The sequence below is a fragment of the Hemitrygon akajei genome, chromosome 8, assembly GCF_048418815.1.
Source record: "Hemitrygon akajei chromosome 8, sHemAka1.3, whole genome shotgun sequence".
Classification (NCBI taxonomy): Eukaryota; Metazoa; Chordata; class Chondrichthyes; order Myliobatiformes; family Dasyatidae; genus Hemitrygon; species Hemitrygon akajei.
Window position 1 is genome coordinate 75732568 of NC_133131.1, and position 24444 is coordinate 75757011.

At 40.0% G+C, this 24444-nt stretch overlaps 1 protein-coding gene across 6 annotated transcripts in view; it reads left to right on the forward strand.

Moving 5' to 3' along the window:
- LOC140732001 (homeodomain-interacting protein kinase 1-like) overlaps positions 1-24444 on the forward strand; it is a 106147-nt gene that overhangs the window by 18167 nt on the left and 63536 nt on the right. The gene's annotated exons all lie outside the window — the stretch shown is intronic.

Here is a 24444-nt window from a genome sequence, read left to right on the forward strand (position 1 = left end):
GAACCCGTGCTATAGATGATCAAAAAGCATTGACAGCAATGTCAGAATTCATCATTACAGTACTTTCAGTGCTCATCTTATTTTGGTATGAAGCAATTGCTGCTTATGTTCTTCTAAGCCATAGCCAAATGTTGACCTGCTAGACAGATACTAACAGTAATCACAAGTTGAGAAGTGTAAAGGAATGAATGAGATACTTCAATACTGAAGTGGTGGGGCTTTATATTTGGATACCAAATCAATTTGCACTTGTTAAAATTTATATTGTTCTGAATTCCAACATTGACAGCTATAATTGGAATGACTTGAAGTAATGCTGACTATAAGCAAGATATGGCTTGTAAGAAATTTCTCATTGCTGGAGATCAGAATTGTCTATTCTCAGGCATGGTAGTGATAATTGTAACATCTTTCTGAAGTACGACTTTTGGTAGTATAATTTATGGTTGAAGGAATTGCCTTTGTCAAAGTCAATGATATGGGAAAACCAAAGCATTTGGGCTTCAGTATGTAAGATACAATACATCAGGTTATGAATTTGTCTTAAACTTACCAGCTCAATGTATTCTCAGGGAGACATAATTACACTAAGAAAGTTTGTTAAATGTTGTAGCAATTAATTTGTCTAAACACCTGTTTTAAGTAGGTTTCACAGTATTCTGGAATGATTATTATATCTGTTCAAGCTTTGTTGTAATTGTTTTGTACCAGTATATTGGTTGCAGTGTACTCTTTTAAGTATCCTTGTAATAATCACTAGCTTGCATCAATTAAACAGCATACTTTAACCTGAGAATTAAGAATCTATTTTCAGCATACTACAAATGTAAATTTTTCTCAATTACACCCATTTAAAATATGTAACAAGTTGATGTCAATTTAAATTTTGTATTTTTCCAAGTAAACTTGACACATAGTCTAAGAATTTTGGGCAGTAGTTTGGGAGGGAAGAATACAACAATTTCCTCAGTGGCTTGTGGTCAGACAATGCCAAGTTACTGTAATGTGGGTTTGGATTCAAAAATGAATTTTTAGCTAGTACCCTAATGTATGTTAAAAAAATATCTTGGTTATCCTTCATATGGGGTGTCTGCTGTACTACCTCTTGACAATATCTAACTTTGGAGAATAATGACTTTTGCTGGGGTTTCTTGGAAATTCTGTAGGATTTTTATATTTTTCAATATCCTACTCATTTCATTGCCTGGTAATTTTTGTACCGTCATTTGAATATGGGTGGCACAGAAGAAGGACCGCTAAAGCCTTGAATAAATTGCCCAGCATCTTATATATGTATTAAAATTAGCAAACTTGGATGTCTTTCATTTTGACCCTTTCCTCCAGATCATTTATGAAAATAGTAAATAATTAAGACCCATTTCTGCTGTTTCCTTTAAAACCCTTGTGTGAATCTGATTCCACTGACTTATCTGCCATTTGTTCTATGAATTTCTTCAGTACATTGTCCCTTGTGATCATCATTTGTACAGATTCTACCGATTCTTGAAATTGGTCTTTAACCTTTTCACTTGATTATAATAATTAACTATTGTGACAGGACTCAAATGGAGCAGCTTGTAGTATTATGTTCATCATCTGGGGACAAATGTTCTGCACATGTCTACAGGCAGATATGTCCCTAATTGTTGAATTCTTGAGTCTTGATTGCAATCCAGCCAGCGTACGGAGAGGTTGACATCCTGACACAGTGGTGCCAGGATAGCAATCTCTTCCACAATATCCAAAAAACAAAAGAGCTGATGTGGATTACAGGAGGAACAGAGACAGGCTCGCTCCAATCAGCATCAATGGGTCTGCAGTTCAGAGGGTGGGTAGTTCCAGGTTCCTCAGTAATGAGAAATACATCACCAGTGATCTCACCTGGGCCTGGAAGACTGTCAGGGACACCGGTCACCTAACCATAAACTGCTTCAGCTGCTTCCTTCTGACAAATGGGACAGCTTTCTACAAGCCATTTGACTTTTAAGTTTGCATGTCTGTACATTACAATACAAAGATTTTTAACTCCCTCACATTGTGGGATGGATGTAAGATTTAAATAAATTCTAAATGGTCAACAGAATATTAGCTGTGGAGATTTGTTGCAACCTTATTGGACTGAACCCTTATAAAGTCAAAGAGGGCAATTAAAGCCTCTTAAGATTTTCCAGCTCTCAGCTTAATTTGACATCATTACTATGGGACCTTTACAATTTAATAGGCCATTACAAGATAGGCAGGTAACTTATATTTGGAGGTGTTGTGTACAGGAGCTAAGTTTAACCTATTTAATAATTTTAATATGACCTGTGTGATTTTGAAGATTGGCATTCATATTTAGTTTGTGTTGTAGTTGCTGAGTGTGAGGTGGGACCTTGCCACCTTGGTGATCAATGAACACAGCTAACCAGTCTCCCTGTTCATGACTGCATTCACGAGTGCACACAAAGAAACTGTGTGGTCCGGTGCAGTGTTGCTCGTCATTGCTGGGAAGTAGATGCTTTCCTCCAATACTCCTTTCTTATAGTGGCTTTTCTAAATTAAAATAAAACAGTAAAATAGTGAATGGAATGTTTTCAAACATGAGGTAATATGCTGCCAAGGGGGAGAAATCTTGTCATAATACAGAATATGGAGCAATATAACAAAAAGTAAAGATGGCAGAAGGTAGATGAAAACTTCTTAAAGGAAAAAGAAGCAACATGAAATTATAAAGTTCTGTAATGTATCTCCAAATTACTGACAAGCAGATGTTAAAGAATTAAAGTGGAATTGATAAACATGATTATCAAGTTTGAACTAGTTTTGTGCTTGAGTGTGTATTGATAGAGACTATGCTAAATCGCCTGTTTCCATTTTATTTTTTTTGAATACACAGTGGAATTTTGTTAATTGGGACAGCAACTTATTTGGCACTTAAAAAAACAAAAAAGAAACTAGCTGGGATTTCCTTCGTCGCTTGGGACAAGAGACTGTTGCTGAACATTTTCTAACTAGCTTCAGTTGCATGCATTTGTGTGGCCCTTAGACACTACACCATGGTTGGAGTAATTAAAATAGTGCCAGTTGTGTGTTTTTGTGTTCAAAAACGGGGATTATTGTCACTGACAGTTGGCAAGAAATAAGCAGTAAGACAATTCAGAAATAGAGGTGCCAGAAACAGCCAGGAGGGAAAATGAAATGACTTCACTATAGCAAGTTAGGAACTATAAAAATTTGGAGGAGGCAGTAATTGAAAGCTTTATCTGAAGACAGTCTATTTGTATTGGGTGCCTAATTTGTTCATTTCCAATCAATCAAAAGAACACATCAGCGTACATTGAATAAATTCCTCCACTGATAACTATTAGGATCAACTACAGGTAGTAGTATTGGTAGTCTAGTTTGTTCTGTGTTTCATTTAAATAGTTAATTTGCTACTAAGGTAAATGGTAGTTCACCTTTTTTTAAAAAAGCCTTTTTAACTATCAAGCTGCAGCTGATTGGGGCAGCTAGTTCATTTGGCCAAAGTGTACTGGTCCTGCTGTGTCCCAATTAACTGGAATTCGGTGTATTTGGAGAACAAAATAAATAGGTTAGTCTTAGTGCCAGCTTTGAATTTGTAAATGACCTTTAACACTTGAAAAGGAAAATGCTTTGTTTTTATCTGTGATCTAGGCAACCTGGCACCCTAGTGTTGTAATCATCTTTGATATACTAATTTAGTCAAGGCACCACTTAGCAACCAGAGTTCAATGATGATCTTCCCTTTTCCAGTTTCCATTGGGAAAATTATGTTTCCTATTATTAAAATTATTAATCTACTTGATAGTATAAGACCGTAAGATATAGGAGGAGAATTAGACTATTGAGTCTGTTCTGCCACTTCATCATGGCTGATCTTTTTTCCTCTGTGCTCCAGTCTCCAACCTTGGCATGTTAACATTTGAGTATAAGCACTCTACTAGGTTTGCATGACAAACTCCTGGTTGAGTTTGTTTAAAGTGTATTTTAAATTTCAGGCTTTGTAATGGGACTCAAAAGAATTGCCCAAACAATGGGCTCTTTTTATTGGAGACGCAAGACTGCCGATGCTGGAATCTGGACCAATAAACCTTCTGGAAGAACTCTATAGTTCACACATCATCTGTGGGAAGAATGCAGGCTTTTGACCCCAAATGTTGACAATTCCTTTCCTCCCACAGGAGCGACTTGACCTGCTGATTTCTTCCAACAGATTGTTTTATTAATGCCTTTGTTAATGATCTGTTGGTGTTAATTATAATTGCAGGTCTTTGCTAACTGCGGTGATTTGTATTTGTTTGCTTAAATGGAACTAAAGTTGTATGGAGGTAAAACGATCAGTTGAAAATATTTGACAGGATACAGTATAATGAAACAAACTTGTTTCTTTAGTGTGCTCTTTGGCTATTGTTTTTGACTGTATGTGGTGATTGCAATGAGGTGCTTCAAGCTGCAAAGGTATTAAAGTACATGCATGTGGCCAGCTCGTAAACCAAAGCCATCAGTTACAAATGTTCACTTAATTGTTTTTTTAAGTGTAGGACTGAAATGCTACTGACTGGAAATGAAGCTTGCACTTCTGACTCATGCAGGGAAGTCTGTTTTTGCAATACGCTATCCTGTATAGTGGATGGTTTGAGTAAGAAAGTTTTTAAGGTCACAGTGTTTCTGTGGTCTTTTACTTTCCACTCCATTGCGTTATGTTACAACCCTTCTCAATCTTGTAAAATTAAAACATTGGCAAAGTAACTAAAAATGCAGCTGCAGATGTTGTTTTGAGATCCATTTAAATGCATATTTCAGCAATTGGTTGCTTTTCCATCAGTTTCTGCACTTCCCTATTCCTCTTACGAAATTGTTCTGGTACCTGTTCTTTTGAGAGCCTTTATTAAATGAGCTTGCTTACTATGTGGATAATATGGGTAATTCCAACTGACTTGATTTTGTGATTTCCACTTTGCACACTTTTTTCCCCCTCCAAAAGACAGCACAATTTAAAAAGAAGGCTTAACCTGAATAATCTCTTCTGGGTTAAGGCACATTGTTTAGTAGTATGGGAGGTGATTGATGGACAAGAAGTTTCTGCCATGAGTAACCAATACTTTAAGTACAAAGCAATTTGACTGTTGTGTTAAGGTTCCTAAATTAGCAGGCTTCTAGAATTTGCTGCTAATATAAAGATTAACAATACCAGGAATTTCCATTTGTATGTCCTGAACTTTTGTAAAGGACAGTTACTAACTTAGAAAACAAAAGGCTTTGCACATAATTTCTCATTCTGTTGTTTACTAAAATAATGAAACTAACTTAAATTTTTGAAGAAAAATCTTGTAATGTTCACAGTAGACTTGTGTTCTTAAATATCCTTAAGCAAACAAAGATGTTGTTAAGGCCTTTAAGTAGATTTTCTTAAGACATTTGAGATTGTATTCTTTCACATTCCTGACAAATAATTTTCTGTCTCTAATGTTGCATATACAGTATCATCCTTGGCACAATAGGTTTAGAGTGGCTTTAAAAATGATTGCTGTGTTCTCAACGACATAATCAACAGATGAAAAGGTGCTAAGGAAACAATGTAGGCTTTACTGGTGATAACTAAAATTTTGGTAATGTGTGTTTCTGGTTACTATCACTGCCCTCTGTTCGGGGTCAACCATGGATATTACATTCTTGCTGTTGAAGTTGATGCGCAAGCCTGGGCAGTACAATATGGAGAGCAAGCCGTGAGGGGCAGCAGGCTCCCCCTCTTCATGCAGCTGATGAATCCAAAGGAATAGCAAAGATAGAGACAAAGGAAAATCAGGGTAAAAGAATATTGGATCATGGACCATAAGGGCTGAATATGTACCTGACAGTGGAAAAGATGAAAGTAATTTCTGTGGAAAAACTTGCTCCTTGGGTCCCCTTTTTATGTTTTTGTTCTCACCTTAAAGCTATTCTATTTTCCTTGCACTAGGAAAAGGACTACCTTATCTGTGCCCTTCATAATTTTATAAACCTCTATAATGTCAGTTCTCTAACCCCTTCATTGTCGGGGGAACAAAGTAACAGCCCATCCAGTAGCTCCATAACGATCAAGGTTACATTTCTGTGAATCCTTTCAGTGCCTTTCTAACTTAATTGCATCCATTCTGTAGCATAACAACCAAAACTGCATACCATGTTGTAAGTGCTGCCTAAACACTGATTTATATAACTGTAACAAGCTATCATAACACCATTTATTCAAAACTTCAACTGATCAAGTTGACCATACTATATGACTTCAACACTGTCTACCTTTGTCGTCACTTTCAGCGAACTATGTACTTGTACGTAAAGGTCTTGCTGTTTGGTAACACTCCCAGGACCCTTTCATTCATTGTATGTCCTGGCCTGGTTTAACTTTTGTATCAGCATAGACTTTTGCATCACTCCTTCATAGTGCAAGATGTGCTTTAGAATATCACCATTTTCCTTCCTGAGCTTGTTGTCTTTTATGTCCTTTTTCATGGTAAGTACAAATGAAAAGTATTCATTTAAGACCTTTCCCAATCTCCTTTCGCTCTACACATAGATAACCACATTGATCCTTAAGGGGATTTAATCTCTCCTGAGTTTTTTTTTGCCCTTAATATACTTGGGGAATCTTTTGAGGTTTTCCTTTACTTTATCTGCTGGAGATATGTTATATCTTCATTTGGTCCTCTAGTTTCTTTCAGTACACTACATCATGCTTACTCAAGGGATTCACTTGATCCATCTGTGTTTATCTGACCAGAGCCTCGGTACCTCTCCTCAACCAGGGTTCCCTAATCTTGCCGTCCTTATTCTTCCTTCTAGCAGGAGCATGGTGGCCTATGTCTATAAATCTCCTGCTTGGCTGATGTCACTTCATCTGATAACATCCTCTCCCAATCACAATCCAGTTCGGTCTAATGCCATCAGAGTTAGTTTTGTCCTAATTTAGGAGTAACTTGTGGACCAGTCTTATCTTTCCAACGTTATCTTGCAGCTGTTATGGTCACTGGTCCAATAATGTTCTCTTACTTGACACATCAGCCGCTTTCTTAGCCTCCAGCTTCCTTTCCTAAGAGCAACTTTGATGTTGTCCCTTCTCTAGAAGGTCCATTGTTTTTGAGCAAGCAGACAAATGGTGTTGTGCTTGCCAACTTTGAGGTGACAGTAGAATAAGGATTGGTGAAGCCAAGATGGGATTTAAATGTTGGAATGGGAATTTCAAATATGAGGTTTGGTAGATTAGAAAGGCAATATATGTGAACAAGGTCAGGAGTGATGGGTCTTCTGCAAGACACCAGGTGGAAGACTTATGAACAAGCTCATCAAGAGGAGGTTAGATGTGACAAAGATGGGTGAGAAATTCATTAGTAAATTGGCTGGTTAGTATGATTAGTAAGAGGAATTTAATGTTTAATCTGGTGATTTATATGGAGTCTGAAGTTTGGAGTATAGAATAAATTACAAGTACAGACTTGAGCTGTCTTAAGACTGATTCTAGATAAATTTTTAGCTGCCCTTGTGAATACCATGATCTTAGTATCAACACCTTCATTTTTTATAGAGGTGAAGATGAGAAGAAAAAGATGAACTGACAAGTACTGGAGAAGAAATAACAAACCTAAGGTTTTTATTTCATGGAACTTAAGGGTGAAGAGAGCACAAGAGGAACTTGAATGTTTGGTCTCCTGGCAAACCTCCTTCATTCTTTGATTAGTCTGGCTAGATCTGTTGAATGGCTAGATGTTTGGGCGCCAAATACTCTTGCCTCTGTCACTTGAACTTGCAGAAGATGTTTTTCTTGAGTATTGTATGTTGGAAATGCTTTTGATGAGCAAGGGTAGCAAAAGCATAGTTATGGAAAAGATACCTTGGTTGATATTGCCTATATCACATTCTTTGAGTAAGTGACTGAACAGACATGAAAAATTGCAACATTTAAATGTCCTGGCATCAGCACCTCCTGAACTTTAACAAAATCGTAATGTTTGTGTTTACCTGCAATATCTTACATAATTAAAATCAGTTGGTAAAGTGCAGACAAGTGTTTTCCTGTTTGATGAAATTAATTTGCAGTATAGCTGGAACTGATTTTGAATTCTTTGAGCTACATTGTGAAGTAATGATTATAAATCAGGCATCCTCCAAATAATTAACATTGCCCTATTAGTTGTGTTTATTAATCTAAAATAATTAATCCAGTCACTTCCAGGACAACGGTGACATGTGGAAGGGCATCCAGGACATCAACAATTACAAGACAACATCACCTGACTGTGTAGGTGATGCCTCCCTTCCAAGTGCGCTGAATAACTTCTACGCCCGGTTTGAGGTGGAAAATGACGTGGCGGCGAAGAAGTCCACCCCTCCTACAAATGACCTGGTGCTGTGTCTCTCCGTGGCCGACATAAGAAGAACCCTGTGCAAGGTCAACCCATGGAAGGCTGCTGGAACAGACAACATCCCTGGTTGAGTACTCAGAGGATGTGCAGATCAGCTAGCAGATGTTCTCACTGACATCTTCAACATTTCCCTGAACAGCGCCACCATTCTAACGTGTTTCAAGGCCGCCACCATCGTCCCCGTGCCAAGGAAGTCTTCAGTGTCCTGCCTAAATGACTACCGTCCCGTTGCACTTACATCTGTCATTATGAAGTGTTTCGAGAGGCTCATCATGAGGCATATCAAGACCCTGCTGCCCCCCTCACTGGACCCCCTGCAGTTTGCGTACCGTCCCAACCGCTCAACAGATGACGCCATTGCCACCACCCTGCACCTGGCCCTAACCCACCTGGACAAAAAAATCACATATGTTCGGATGCTGTTCATAGACTTCAGTTCAGTATTCAACACAATCATCCCTCAGAAACTGATTGGAAAGCTGAGCCTACTGGGTCTGAACACCTCCCTCTGCAACTGGATCCTAGACTTCCTGATTGGGAGATCTCAGTCAGTCCGGATCGGGAGCAGCATCTCCAACACCATCACACTGAGCCTGGGGGCTCCCCAGGTTTGCGTGCTCAGTCCACTGCTGTTCACTCTGCTGACCCACGACTGTGCTACAACACACGGCTCAAACCATATCAAGTTCGCTGATGACACGACTGTGGTGGGTCTCATCAGCAAGAACGACGAGTCAGCTTACAGAGGCGAGGTGCAGCAGCTAACGGACTGGTGCAGAGCCAACAACCTGTCTCTTAATGTGAACAAAACAAAAGAGATGGTTGCTGACTTCGGGAGGGCATGGAGCAACCACTCCCCGCTGAACATCGACAGCTTCTCGGTAGAGATCGTAAAGAGCACCAAATTTCTTGGTGTTCACCTGACGGAGAATCTCACCTGGACCCTCAACACCAGCTCCATAGCAAAGAAAGCCCAGCAGCGTCTCTACTTTTTGCGAAGGCTGAGGAAAGTCCATCTCCTACCCTTCATCCTCATCACATTCTACAGGGGTTGTATTGAGAGCATCCTGAGCAGCTGCATCACTGCCTAGTTTGGAAATTGCACTATCTCGGATCGCAAGACCCTGCAGCGGTTAGTGAGGTCAGCCGAGAAGATCATTGAGGTCTCTCTTCCTGCTGTCACGGACATTTACACTACACGCTGCACCCGCAAAGGAAACAGCATTATGAAGGACCCCATGCACCCCTCATACAATCTCTTTTCCCTCCTGCCGTCTGGGAAAAGGCTCCGAAGCATTCGGGCTCTCACGACCAGGCTATGTAACAGTTTCTTCCCCCAAGCTATCAGGCTCCTCAATACCCGAAGCCTGGACTGACAGCTTGCCCTACTGTCCTGTTTATTATTTATTGTAATGCCTGCACTGTTTTTGTGCACTTTATGCAGTCCAGTGTAGGTCTAGTCTAGTGTAGCTTTCTCTGTGTTGTGTTTTTTTTATTACGTACTTTGGTCTAGTTTTTTGTACTGTGTCATGTAACACCATGGTCCTGAAAAATGTTGTCTCATTTTTACTATGCACTTATGGTCGAAATGACAATAAAAGTTGATTTGACTTGAAATAAGTATGATATCGGTGAAGTAATAGAATTTAATATGGTGTCACTGTTATTCCACAACATTTGCAGCCTTTTTCATCACCATGGCCTTAATCCCCTGTGTACACTCTTTAAGAAAGGAGGGAGGCAGCAGAAAGGGAATTATAGACCAATTAGCCTGACCTCACTGGTTGGGAAGATGTTAATGTCAGTTGTTAAGGATGAGGTTATGGAATACTTGATGAGAAGACAAGATAGGACAAAATCGTCATGGTATCCTTAAGGGAGAAATTTTGCCTGATAAACCTGTTGGAATTCTTTGAGGTTACACATAGGATAGATAAAGGGGATGCAGTGTTTATTGTATATTTGGACTTTCAGAAGGCCTTTGACATGATGTCACATATAAGGCTGCTTACTAAGTTAAGAGCCCATGGTATTACAGGAAAGTTACTAACATGGTTAGAACATTGGCTGATTGGTAGGAGGCAGTGAGTGGGAATAAAAGGATTCTTTTCTGTTTGGCTGCCAGTGACTAGTGGTGTTCCACAGGGGTTGGTGTTGGGACCGCTGCTTTTTATGCTCTATAAGCAATGATTTAGATGATGGGATAACTGGCCCTGTTGCCAAGTTTGTAGATGATACAAAGATTGGTGGAGGGCCAGATAGTGTTGAGGAAGCAGGTAGGCTGCAGATGAACTTGGACAGATTTGGAGAATGGGCAAGAGAGTGGCAAATGAAATACAATGTTGAAAAATGCATGGTCATGCACTTTAGTAGAAGAAATAGGTGTGCAGACTATTTCCTAAATGAGGTGAAAATCCAATTCCCTAATTGGGAGTCCTTGTGCAGAACACCCTTAAGGTTAACTGGTGTTTGGAGTCAGTGGTGAGAAAGGCAAATGCAATGTTAGCATTCATTTCAAGAGGTCTAGAATACATAATGTGGTGCTGAGGCTATATAAGGCTCTGGTGAGGCCTCACCTTGAGTATTGTGAACAGTTTTGGGCTCCTGAGAAAAGATGTGCTGGGACTGGAGAGGGTTCAAAGGTTCATGATATCATGAAGTGGGAAGGAGAACAGCCAGAGGTTGTGGTACATATTGGTACCAATGACATAGGGAAGTAAAGGGAGGAGGTCCTGAAAACAGATGACAGGGAGTTAGGAAGGAAGTTGAGAAGCAGGACCTCAAAGGTAGTAACCTCGGGATTACTACCTGTGCCGCATGACTGTGAGTGTAGGAGTGGAATGCGGTGGAGGATAAATGCGTGGCTGAGGGATTGGAGCAGGGGGCAGGGATTCAGATTTCTGGATCATTGGGACCTCTTCTGGGGCAGGTGTGACCTGTACAAAAAGGATGGGTTGCTCTTGAATCCCAGGGGGACCAATATCCCGGCAGAGAGGTTTGCAAAGGCTGTTGGGGAGAGTTTAAATTAGAATTGTGGGAGGGGGGGAGGGTGGGAACTGAACTGAAGTGACGGAGGAAAGGGAGGTTGACTCACAAATACAGAAAGCCTGGAGACAGTGCAAAAGAGAGGATAGGCAGGTGATAGGAGTATTGTGAATAAAGCGGATGAGCTTAGAGCATGTATCAGCACTTGGAGCTATGATGTGGCTATTACAGAGACTTGGATGGTGCAGGGGTAGGAATAGCTACTTCAAGTGCCAGGCTTTAGATGTTTCAGAAAGAACAGGGAGGGATGCAAAAGAGATGGGGGCGTGTCACTGTTGATCAGAGATAGTGTCACGGCTTTAGAAAAGGAGGAAATCATGGAGGGAGAAGCACTGTCGACATTTTGGGCCGAGACCCTTTGTCAGGTTGAAGGGTCTCGGCCCGAAACTTCGACAGTGCTTCTCCCTATAGATGCTGCCTGGCCTGCTGTGTTCCACCAGCATTTGTGTGTGTTGTTTGAATTTCCAGCATCTGCAGATTTCCTCGTGTTTGCTCTTTAAAATCATGGAGGAGTTGTCTACGGAGTCACTGGGGGTGGAAGTTAGGAATAGGAAGGGGTCAATCACTCTACTGGTGTTTTTTATAGACCACCCACTAGTAGCAGGGACATCAAGGAGCAGATAGGGAGACAGATTCTGGAAAGGAGTAATAATAACAGGGTTGTTGTGGTGGGAGATTTTAATTTCCCAAATATTGTTTGGTATCTCCCTAGGGTGAGGGGTTTAGATGGGGTTTGTTAGGTGTGTTCAGGAAGGTTTCTTGACACAATATGTAGATAAGCCTACAAGAGGAAAGGCTGTACCGTCAGCCCTCCTTATCCACGAGGGATTGGTTCTGGGATCCCTCGTGGATAACAAAAGTCACGGATGCTCAAGTCCTTTATTCAACCTGTCTCAATGCGGTGGATCTTAGGACCCAGCGGAACCCAAGACCTTATTTAACCTGTCTCAGTACGATGGACCCAGCGGCAGAGATCTGAATCCACAGTATTTCTGTTCACGAAAATAATCACCATAACGATTGAAAATGAAGTGGAAATAATAAAGCGATCGGAAAGAGGTGAAACACCATCTGTCATTGTAAAAGCGTTAGGCTTTGTCGGTCAACAGTCGGAACAATTTTAAAGGATAAAGTGAGAAAGGCTGTGCCCCAATGAAAGCTACAATTATTACTAAGCAACGCAGTGATTTAATTATTGGGTTTGGTAGGTTTGGGTTTTTGATCCTCCACATCAACTGGGCACGGTGGAGAGCGCACTCGAGAGCGATCTGTCACTAGATTGAACTCGGGAACTTCCTGAGCCCAGTGCTGAAACTTATGTTCTTAAGTATTTTATATGCATAGAAAGGTAAAATATATACTACCGTAGATTCCGGATTTTAAGCCGCTACTTTTTTCCCACATTTTGAACAGCTTTGAACTTTGCGGCCTTTAAAACGGAGCGGCTAATACATGATTTTTTTTCATGCCGCCTCGTAAACATTTTGCCTCGTAACAGTAGACCAATAAAATTGATGAGTAGTTCACAGAGGTCCAATGAAATTGTACGATAAATCAAGCGCACTTTCACAATTAAATTATTGTAAATCAGTCATTTGTACTCACCCTCATCAACATGGAAAACACTCGAAGAAAAGCATTGTGCTGCCTTTATGGCAGTTATTTAGTTTATAATATTTTCGCTTAGTAATTCATTTTCTAGTTAAAGTTAGAAGAGTTTTAACTATATTTGTTTTCTGTACTACATCGCGGGATGCTATGACGTCACACCCGGTTTCGCCGCGTCTTGTGGGAAAAATGCCGTTTGCGATAAAACGGGACGGAGGGAGGGAGCGCATTACGCGAGCGGCTTTGGATCTGAGCGAACGCTGCTTTTAAGTTAAAGGCGATCAATAACTTTTCCTGGTAGGCTGCAGTATATATATTTTTTACCAGTCGTTAGGAGATATTGGAATGTTGTTCAGTAAAGAAGTATACGCAACGTATATTTAAAAGTAGCTGCGTTACGGGCACGGTTCGAAAAAAAGCATTTGCAATATGTATTTGTTTTTGTTACCATATGGATTTAATTAAAAGTTAAAAAATCCTCACGTGTAATATCTTTCTGTGTAAATATCTCATATTACAACGTGGGACACCTGCGGCCGAAAATCCGGTGCGGCCTAAGATCCGGTGCGGCCTGTACAATTAAAAAATTGATTTTATTTCTAAAATTAGAGCCAGCGGCTTTTAATCAGGTGCGCTCTGTAGTCCGGAATCTATGGTATATACAAATGCAAATGTTTGACTAACTGACGCTAAATAATACCAGATGTACTTGTTCCGACTTACTTAGTAAGAGAACTTCAGATTTTTTTGATCCCAATCCACGATAACCCACGCACATCCTCCCATATACTTTAAATCATCTCTAGATTACTTATAATACCTAATAAATGTAAATGCTGTGTAAAATAGTTGTTATAGTGCATTGTTTATGGAATAACGACAAGAAAAAAAGTCTGTACTTGCTCGAACAACAAGTGCTGGAAGGGCACTTCCGGGTTTTCACGATTCGCCGTTGGTTGAATTCGCGGATAAGGAGGGCTGACTGTACTTCATCTGGTATTGGGAAATGAATCTGATCAGGTGTCAGGTCTCTCAGTGGGAGAGCATTTTGGAGATGGTGGTCACAATTCTATCTCCTTTACCATACCGTTGGAGAGGGATAGGAACAGACAAGTTAGGGAAAATATGAAGCTATCAGACAGAAACTTGGAAGCATAGATTGGGAACAGATGTTCTCAGGGCAAAGTACGGAAGAAATGTGGCAAATGTTCAGGGGTTATTTGCGTGGGGTTCTGCAAAGGTACTTTCTAATGAGATAGGGAAAGGATGGTAGGGTACAGGAACCATGGTGTACAAAGTCTGTTGTAAGTCTAGTCAAGAAGAAAAGAAGAGCTTACAAAAGGTTCAAAACACTAGGTAATGATAGAGATCTACAAGATTATAAGGCTAGCAGGAAGGAGCTTAAGCAAGAAATTAGGAGTGCCAAAAGGGCCATGAGAAGGCCTTGGCAGACAAGGTTAAGGAAAACCCCAAGGCATTCTACATGTATGTGAAGAGCAAGAGGATAAGATGTGAGAGAATAGGACCAATCAAGTGTGACAGTGGAAAAGGGTGTATGGAACCGAAGGAGATGGCAAAGGTACTTAATGTATACTTTGCTTCAGTATTCACTACGGAAAAGGATCTTGGCGATTAGTAGGGATGACTTACAGTGGACTGAAAAGCCTCTGCATATAGATGTTAAGGAAGAGGATATGCTGGAGCTTTTGGAAAGCATCAAGTTGGATAAGTCACCGGGACTGGATGGGATGTACCCCAGGCTACGGTGGGAGACAAGAGAGGAGATTGCTGAGCCTCTGGTAATGATCTTTGCATCATCAATGAGGACGGGAGAGGTTCCGTAGGATTGGTGGGCTGCAGATGTTGTTCCCTTATTCAAGAAAGGGAGTAGAGATAACTCAGGAAATAATGGACCAGTGAGTCTTACTTCAGTGGTTGGCAAGTTTGATGGAAAAGATCCTGAGAGGCAGGATTTATGAACATTTGGAGAGACATAATGTGATTAGGAATAGTCAACGTGGCTTTGTCAAAGGCAGGTCGTGCTTTACAGGCCTGATTGAATTTGTTGAGGATGTGACTAAACACATTGAGGATAGAGCCATGTATATGGATTTTAGCAAGGTAGTTGATAAGGTACCCCATGCAAGGCTTATAGAGAAAGAAAAGAGGCATGGGATCCAAGGGGACATTGCTTTGTGGATCCAGAACTGGCTTGCCCAGAGAAGGCAAGAGTGGTTGTAGACGGGTCATCTGCATGGAGGCTGGTTACCAGTAGTGTGCTTCAGGGATCTGTTCTGGAACCCTTATTCTTTGTGATTTTTATAAATGACCTGGATGAGGAAGTGAAGGGATGGGTTAGTAAATTTGCTGATGACACAGAGGTTAGGGGTGTTGTGGATAGTGTGGAAGGCTGTCAGAGGTTACAGTGGGACATTGATTGGATGCAAAACTGGGCTGAGAAGTGGCAGATGGAGTTCACCCCAGATAAGTGTGAAGTGGTTCATTTTGGTAGGTCAAACATGATGGCAGAATATAGTATTAATGGCAAGACTTTTGGTAGCGTGGAGGATCAGAGGGATCTTGGGGTCTGAGTCCATAGGACACTCAAAGCTGCTATGCAGTTTGACTCTGGTTAAGAAGGCATATGGACCATTGGCTTTCATCAATGGTGGGATTGATTTTAAGAGCCAAGCAGTAATGTTGCAGCTATATAGGGCCCTGGTCAGACCCCACTTGGAGTACTGCGCTCAATTCTGGCTGCCTCACTACAGGAAGGACGTGGAAACCATAGAAAATGTGCAGAGGAGATTTACAAGGATGTTGCCTGGATTGGAGAGCATGCCTTATGCGAATAGGTTGAGTGAACTTGGCCTTTTCTCCTTGGAGTGACAGAGGATGAGAGGTGACCTGATAGAGGTGTACAAGATAATGAGAGGCATTGATCATGTGGATAATCAGAGGCTTTTTCCCAGGGCTGAAATGGCTGGCACAAGAGGGCATAGTTTTAAGGTGCTTGGAAGTAGGTACAGAGGAGATGTCAGAGGTAGGTTTTTTATGCAGAGAGTAGTGATTGCGTGGATTGGGCTGCCGGAGATGGAAACAATAGGGTCTTTTAAGAGACTCCTGGATGGATACATGGAGGTTAGAAACATAGAGGGCTGTGGGTAAGCCTCGGTAGTTCTAAGGTTCAGCACAGCTTTGTGGCCCAAGGGCCTGTATTGTGCTGTAGGTTTTCTATGTTTCTACGTTCACAAGGATAATTCTGGGAATGAAAGAGTTATCATACAAGGAAAATTTGATGGCGCTGGGTCTGTACTCACTGGAATTTAGAAGGATGAGGGGTTGATCTTATTGAAGCCTTTCGAATTTTGAAAGGCCATACAGAATGGATGTGGAAGGAATGTTTCCCATGGTGAGGGAGTCTACAAAAAGAGGGCAGGATCTCAGGATAGATGGGTGTCCATTTAAAGGCGATCTGAAGAGATATCTTTAGCCAAAGAGTGGTGAATTTGTGGAATTTATTACCACAGGACACTATGGAGGCCAGGTCGATGAGTGTATTTAATGCAGGGCTTGATTGGTTCTTGATTGGATACAGCGTCAGAGGTTATGGGGGGTGGGGATAAAAGGGTCTGCCATAATTGAATGGTGGAGCAGACTAGATGGGTCAAATGACCTAGTTCTGCTCCTTTGTCTTATGGTCTTCTGGTCTTTTCATTTCCTATTACGTTCTGTGAATATCCAGCTCTTGTCTAGCTTTGTGTGCATATTTTGTGTACTTTCTTTACCACTTCCTCCATGCTCTATCTTGGTCCTACCGCTACTAGCAGTCTTTTTAACATAATCTCTGGACATACTCCTTTAAACTTTGTTACATTATTATGCTCAATGTAAAAATATTTCAGGAAATACGGTACCTTTTCAGCCCTTCTGATCCTACTGCCATTGCAGTTTTTGCTACTTCATTTGCTCTTTTGTAATTTATTTTTAGTTTATTTTTCAATCTCCTGTTTTCACTCTCCTGCACAATCTTTCCTGTGTAAGAGAAAATTATTTTCTCTTCACAATTTTAGCTTCTAACTGAAAATTTAATTTTCTCCTATTCTGTAATATGGGCCTCATTTTCACATTATCATGAAGTTCAGAGCTACAGTATTGTACTATATTTTGCTTCATCTAGTGTTACATATTTCTACTAATGCCTCCATTAAACTCAGTTTCTGCACCAAAATGCATTTTGGATTTTTTGCATATTTTGAAATGATTTGCCTGCTTCCCAGTTCACCAGCTGCTTTTACACTAAAACTCTGATGATCCGTTGTTCAGGTTTTTTTTTGGAAAGCTCAGTTCAGCATATGTTCATCTGGTGTGTTTCCCATGCTCCTTTCAAAAGCAGTGGGACCAGGGGCCCTATTTCCCTTGCTCTCTTCAAACTCTCCAGTTTTCCTGCAACATTTATGACACCACTGTGTAATGTCTTAAAAAGAAGCAAAGTAAAAGTGTGGTGTTTGAAGCCCAGGAAATCTGCCAGTGCTACGCCACCAAAGCTTCACTGTGCCAGTTTGTCTGTTCTACTCGACTTTGTTTTGTGGTGCAATTCATGTCGTTCAGTTTAGTTATACTTATCTTTTACAGATATCTGCTTTCAAACTGGTGTTTGGGAGTGGAATGATAAAAAGACTCCTTGTTTACTCAAATCTACTTGGTCTGTAAATTGATATTGCTGATTTGGGAATAATAAAGTACATGTTGGATGTATTCTGAAGTTAGGTGAGCAGCAATTGTTTTGAACTGGAATTGGGACTGTTTGAACTGACTGGTGCAATTGCCCTGAAATTTCCCCATGTGCAACTGAGGTTCAAATAGAGTATTTTTGTGTTATGAGTGAAGGATGTGAATTTGATTTTGCTTTCATCATCTCATTTGGAAAGGGATTACAAATATGTTGCATCTTCTGAGGGCTACCTAAAAATTGTTAAGCACAGGATGTGGGTCTCAGCAAGTGTTATGTGAAGGCTGGAGTGATATGATTATGAAAACTGTAATTACTTTATTATGGAAGCTTGAATAGTGCAGTGAGATTGCTAATTTCAGCAAACACAACCTACTGATAGAGGGTGTGATTTGAATTCTGGGATATAGTTCCAATTCAGTTTCATCTATTTTGTCTCTTAAATGGCTTATTAATTAAGGATGTTACTTTGCCTCACATTGAAGAAACATCTTAGTCCATGTTAGTACCCTTCCCTGATAACACAACTATCCTTTTTATTAAGCTTATACATTTCTATTTGCAAGGTGACAATTGGACTTGAGAATACTTGTGTCTTTCATGAGTTAAAAAATTTACTTGTTGCTGAAATAGAAATAGATGCAGAAAAGGGGGGGGGAAGAAAGATGTGTGTGCTGGGGGCCCATAACAGGGTGTAAGATAGGAGACTCTTAAATAATTGTGGTTAGTAATAGGAAATGTAAGTGATGATGCTCAGCTGAGAACTGGCATCGACCTGATCAACTGAATGGCATCTTGTGTCATTATGAGTAAAAAGTAGTAGAATAGAATTGAGCAAAGCTTGATAACTCAACATCTAAACATGCAGATATCCATAGAAAACTGTGAATGATATATCCTGATTATATGAACTCTTGGATCTATTTAAAATGAGGGCAGAACAAGTTACTCTTAAATTCATCCATTGTTGTTCAGACTTTAAGTACAGAATCAGTCGAGATTGCTGTAATTTTATATGTGGCCACATCAATTATTACATCATACTCAGTTGGGATTTCATTCTTCCTTCTTCCTTTTCAACTATTGTTTCATTTTAATCTCTGCATATTCCTGTATTTGTGTTGGTTTGCTGCTGCTTTCAACTATTTGAGTATTTCAGAACAAGCACCTTTTTTCCCTTTTTAACTTAGCATTCTTCATTATAGCATTTTTCATATTATTGTAGCAAAGTCAGTTGAGTTCATTGTCAACTGCCGAAGTCCGTATCTGCATGGGTGCAGTGAAAACGATGTAGCAGCAGCATTCACAAGACAAGAAAGCAACTAGGACAAAAGTCTATTATAGTTGAAAGTGGTCATAGTGTTGCTAACTTGTTGTAGTGATTCTGGTTGTACTGGTTGGTTCAAGAACCAAATTGTAGAAGTGATGTAGCTGTTCTGAACCTGGTGGTGTGGGAGTTCAGGCCTCTTCCTCTTGCCAAATGGTGTAGCCTCAAGAAGGTATCCTGGCCTGGATCGTGCTGGATCCAGGCTGTGCTGTCTTGATGGATGTTACCTTAAGGCAATGCTTCCTTTAGATCTTAATAGTTAGGAGGGTTGTGCCTGTGATGTGTTGAGCAGTGTCCACTACTGTCTGCTGCTGCTTCCATTGCTGAGCATCCAGAATGCTGAAATGACTGGAATTGTCAAGACTTTCCCAGTATGTAGCCAATCTAGTTCTCCTAGAATGTGTAAATCAATAATTTGTTTTGACAGTAATTCACCATACCTATAGTTTAAAAAATGATGCAGGGTCCATTATATAATTGGAATAGAGAGTTAATTATTTACTGATAGACTTGAAGCTGATTGCATCTTCCATTGTAAGCTATTTTGGTTAACTGGAAGGTGCTATTCACATTGTTGTGTAGTCCTTAGAGCTGACTTGTGCATTGTATTCAAAGAAACATTCTCTCATCAGGCCAGGCCTCTGAGCAGATGATGTGGGAGATGGTGAAAATTATTATCTGTAAGACTTGTCATTACTTCAAAAGTAATTTGGAATGAAGAATGTGGATGATTATAGGGTTATTTCTGCACTGAGCAATACGTCCTTGGTCCTGCACTGAAGTGCTAGTTTATTTGCTTAACTAAATTGAGACATGAACCATGCCTAAATGCTTTAGGGAAGTGATACTAATTAGCCAGGTGTGTGTACAGATGCACAGAAAGTTTTTTTTAGATTTTTTTTTGTGATTTTATTTCAGTGTATGGTTTTCATTATAAGTCGTCTTGTAATTACTGACATTGGATGAGAAGTATATTTTGTTGCCATATGGCTGAATGTTTAACCATTGAAATAATGCAGAATATTGGACTTAAAGGTGACAATCCTTTCCCTCTGTTTTAATATATATTGGCCCAGAATTTACTGGAACGTTCCTGTTGTCTGCAGTCACCGCTCTGTTGCTCCAATTCAAACTTCTCTGTTTTGGATATGGAGCGTTTATTTTACTGGCTTGAAAATCTGGCTGAGTGATGACACAAGAACCACCTCTTGCTCAATGTCAGCAAGACTAAGGAGCTGATTATTGACTTCAGGAATAGGAAACATTATAGTTTGCAGTTAGTGCAACAAACATTGGAAGGCTTCTGTGTTAAAGAATTCCCGAGAACTAGGTGAGTTTGTCATAGGTCATTCTATCCTGGATAGTACTTGGTTGCAGTCTTACTTTTACTTTTGAAATGCAGCAAGTATTTGTATTTGTCTAAATTTGGATTCAACATTTCACTATGAAGTTACCTTACAACCCTGGAAACTAGCTTTAATTGACGAACCAAATAGATTCCAGTAGATCATATTGCTTCAATCACTTTTGGTTAATATGCCATGGTTTCACACACTGGCAATATACAGAAATGGAAAAAAAGGGTAAGCATTCAGTGAACAGGGTATTTCCAGAAAACACTGTCAATACTTTGCACTACCACAGTAAAGTAGCCAGCATATTAAACCTACCTATGCCCAGACATTCTCTCCACTAATCCCATTGGGCAGAAGGTACAAAAACATGCTCCATCAGACTTGAAGACTGTTTCTATTACGCAGTTATAAGACCATTAAGGGTTCCCTAGTATAATGAAATGGACTTCCCAATCTACCTCATTATGATTTTGCACCTTACTTAACTACCTACATTGCATCTTCTTTATATCTAGCATTTTATTCTGCAATCTTATTTCAGCTTGTATATCTCAATGCACTTTTGTACTGCATACTGTTGATACAGTTCAATTCATTACATGTCTTTCACACCAGTACAGTGACAATAGTAAACCAACTTGCCAATTTGAGTTGGGCAGCATTAGTATACAGAGAAGCAGTTTAGATGTTTTGGTCAAAGACATGCAGAACTGAGAGAAGAAAAACTTACTAAGTTGCAAAGGTGGAGAAATAAGTGAAATATCTTTTGTTGTTATCTGCTATTTTCTCAGAGCCATGCACTCTTTAAATTCAAGTGGATATGTATTTTTAGAAATCTGATTGAAGCTTGTGGCATTGGTGCACAATAGCCTGGGAGCCTTGCTGTTCGTATGGTACTGTATGAGTTGGATGTGAATGTAGGAGCATTTAAATTGTCCAGGTTTAAAAGGGTGTGGACCATTGTTGGTAAATTAAATTAATATGATGGTAGATGGTTGGTCTGGGACCTGGCTGAGGGGCCTACCTCTGTGCTGTATAACTTAGTAACCTAATGGCTTCACACTTCTCCAGATTGAACCTCCATCTGTCACTTCTCAGCCCGGCCCTACATCTGTATCCTGTTGTAACCTATGACGCCCTTCTTCACTACCCACCAACCTTCCTGTCATCTGAAAACTTACTAAGCCACACTTCCACTTGTTTATCGAGGTCATTATTAAAAAAATCAGTCCCAGAGCAGATCCCTGCACAACATCACTGGTCACTGAGTTTCAGGCGGAATATACTCGCCCCATCTACAACCACCCTCTGCCTTATATGGACAAACCAATTCTGTATCCACACAATCAAGTTTCTCTGGATCTATGCATCTTAAATTTCTGAATGAGCTGACAATGGGGCTCATTCAAACTCCTTACTTATAAATGTGTATATACACCATCTGCTCTATCTTTATCAAGATAGTTTTGTCACATCCTCAAAAAATTAAGTCAGGCTCATCCTACCATCACACAGCCATGTTAATTCAAACTAATCACACTATACTTCTCCAAATGCTTGTAAATAATGTCTCTGAGAATCTTCTCCAATAATTTGCTCACCATTGAAGTAGGACTCATTCCCAGGGTAATCCCTATTCCCATTCTTGAGCAAAGGAATAATGTTTGTTACTCCCCAGTCATCTGGTACTACTCCTGTAGCTAGTAAGGATGGAGAGATCATTGTTTAATTGCACAGTGATCTCTCCTTTCACTTCCCATAGCAACCTGAGGTAAATTCCGTTCGCCCTTGGGTGAATGTTTTTCCAAAATTGAGGCATCCTCTTTCTTAATTTTGACATATTAGCCTGCTTTATGCTGTTTTCACAAACGTTAAGGTGTCTCTCACTGGTGAATACTGAAGCAAAATATTCATTAAGGAACTCCCCTTCATCCTCTGACTCCAGGCATGTTTCCTTTTCTATCCCTGATTGGTCCTACTCTCATTCTAATCAAACTCCTTTTCTTCACATGTGATTATGTTTGGGGTTTACCGTAATTCTAATTGGCAAAGCTGCCATATGCCCCTTCTAGCTCTTCTAACTTCATTCTTGAGCTCCTTCCTGGTTACCTTGTAACTCTCTAGAGACCTATCTGATTCTTGCTTTTGGTATTGTAAATTTTAATTTAAAATGTATTTTCCAAAATAATGATATTTTCTCCAGGAAGCTGAAGTCTTTTCAATATGAATTGGAATTTCCTGGCCAAATTATACAATTTAAATGGGCCACTTACATTTCAGAACAATCAACTTTTCAAACCTTAACAGTAGTACTTTCATACTAGATATCTACTTCCATTGTTGCTTCATGATACATCTTTATTTCCTATTCAGTTTAGTTTCATTTCTCTGATTCAGAGTTGGAGGGATTAATTCTATTTGAATGGTGCTAGTGAATTTCATGGCATAAAGGAACAATTTAATGCTTTCCCACGCTGACTGCAGGTCTGTCCACTTGAGCTTCTTACCTATAGTTTAAAAAAATGTGTGCCAGGAAGAGATTGGTGGTGTTGATAATAAAATAACTAGGCTCAAACTAGGCCCAGAATATGCAAAAATGCTTTTATTTTTTGCACGAAGAGAACGGCATGGTCCCTGTCACCCACACTGTTCTGAAGCCAGGACAGAAAACTGCCATTTTTTATGCAGAATTGGCTTATCAGTTACAATAGAGATGTTAAGTCAATCGAAATTTGAAGCTGGCAACTGATGATATTTTGAAGTTAGTAAAGCAGTTGCCTGTGGTTGTTGAGTGTATTTTGCATCCTTCCATTATTCTTATCTCAACTATCTCTGGCACCCCCTATTGTGTGAAGGGACATGATACTTTAAGAGGACCTTTCTACAAACATCTCACTACGGAGACCTTACTTATCTGGCTTGAGTACATACTGCCACAGTCACCCCAGCCTATCTGTTGGCAAGGGGCAAGGTTGGCTCCACTGGTCTCACTTCAAAGGTTTTCCTTGTCTGGGTTTGACTATACACTGTAGTGGTCTGCCTTGCCTGGATGTGGTCTTTAACCCTTGCCTTACCACATTTCCCACAAGATGTTCAGCCAAGAGAGAGTAGGGAAACAACAGCTTCCAACATAACTCAAAGGATGCTATGGAGCAGATTGTAGGATCTGGGCAGGGACTGCCAGACCCTAAGATTGTACCAACCAGAATGCACACGTGAGCCATGCACGTCTCCATATTGAATGACTGCATTGCTTACCTTAATCTGCCCTTGTAGTCACCAGCTCACTGCTGAGCCATATATGTATATGTTATTGGGAAGGGTTTAACCGAGGGCAGAGATTTGTGCCAGGTGATTTGGCACAGCAGTGCACAACCTATGCTTTTGGGAGTACAAATATGTATGTTTGAAAATCTGTGTTTTGTTGGGTGGCACTAGGTCAGGTAACAGTGTACTAGATTGTGTTTTTCCTCAGGAACACAAAGATGTTTTTATTTGTGTAGCCAAATTAATGACTCAAATTTGAGTTGATTGGTTAATCTTGGTATTGTAGAATCTCAAACAAGGAAGTACAAATATTGTAATATCTATGATGCACTTTTAGTTTTTCCTTTACGGGAATGTTCAGAGATATTTCACAAATGGGCAAAATAAAATTATGTTGAACCTGAAGAAAAATTAATTAAAAGGGTTTTTAAAGGATCCTAAGTTGATGTCTATTATAGGGCTGTTACTATGTCATTATCCTAGTTCCATGATCTCTGAATTTTTACAGAAATAGCAAGTCCTCTCTATAATTGTCATGGTCTGAGAATACAAAAAATGAACAGATTTTAGTACACATTGGTAGGGAACTGACCTATTCGGGTAATTACATTGGATGGTATTCATGCTTTTTCACTGTGGCTTTGGACAATATCATGTGATATTCTGCCTGTGTCCTAATTAGCTGTTTGCATTGTCACCAGGCTG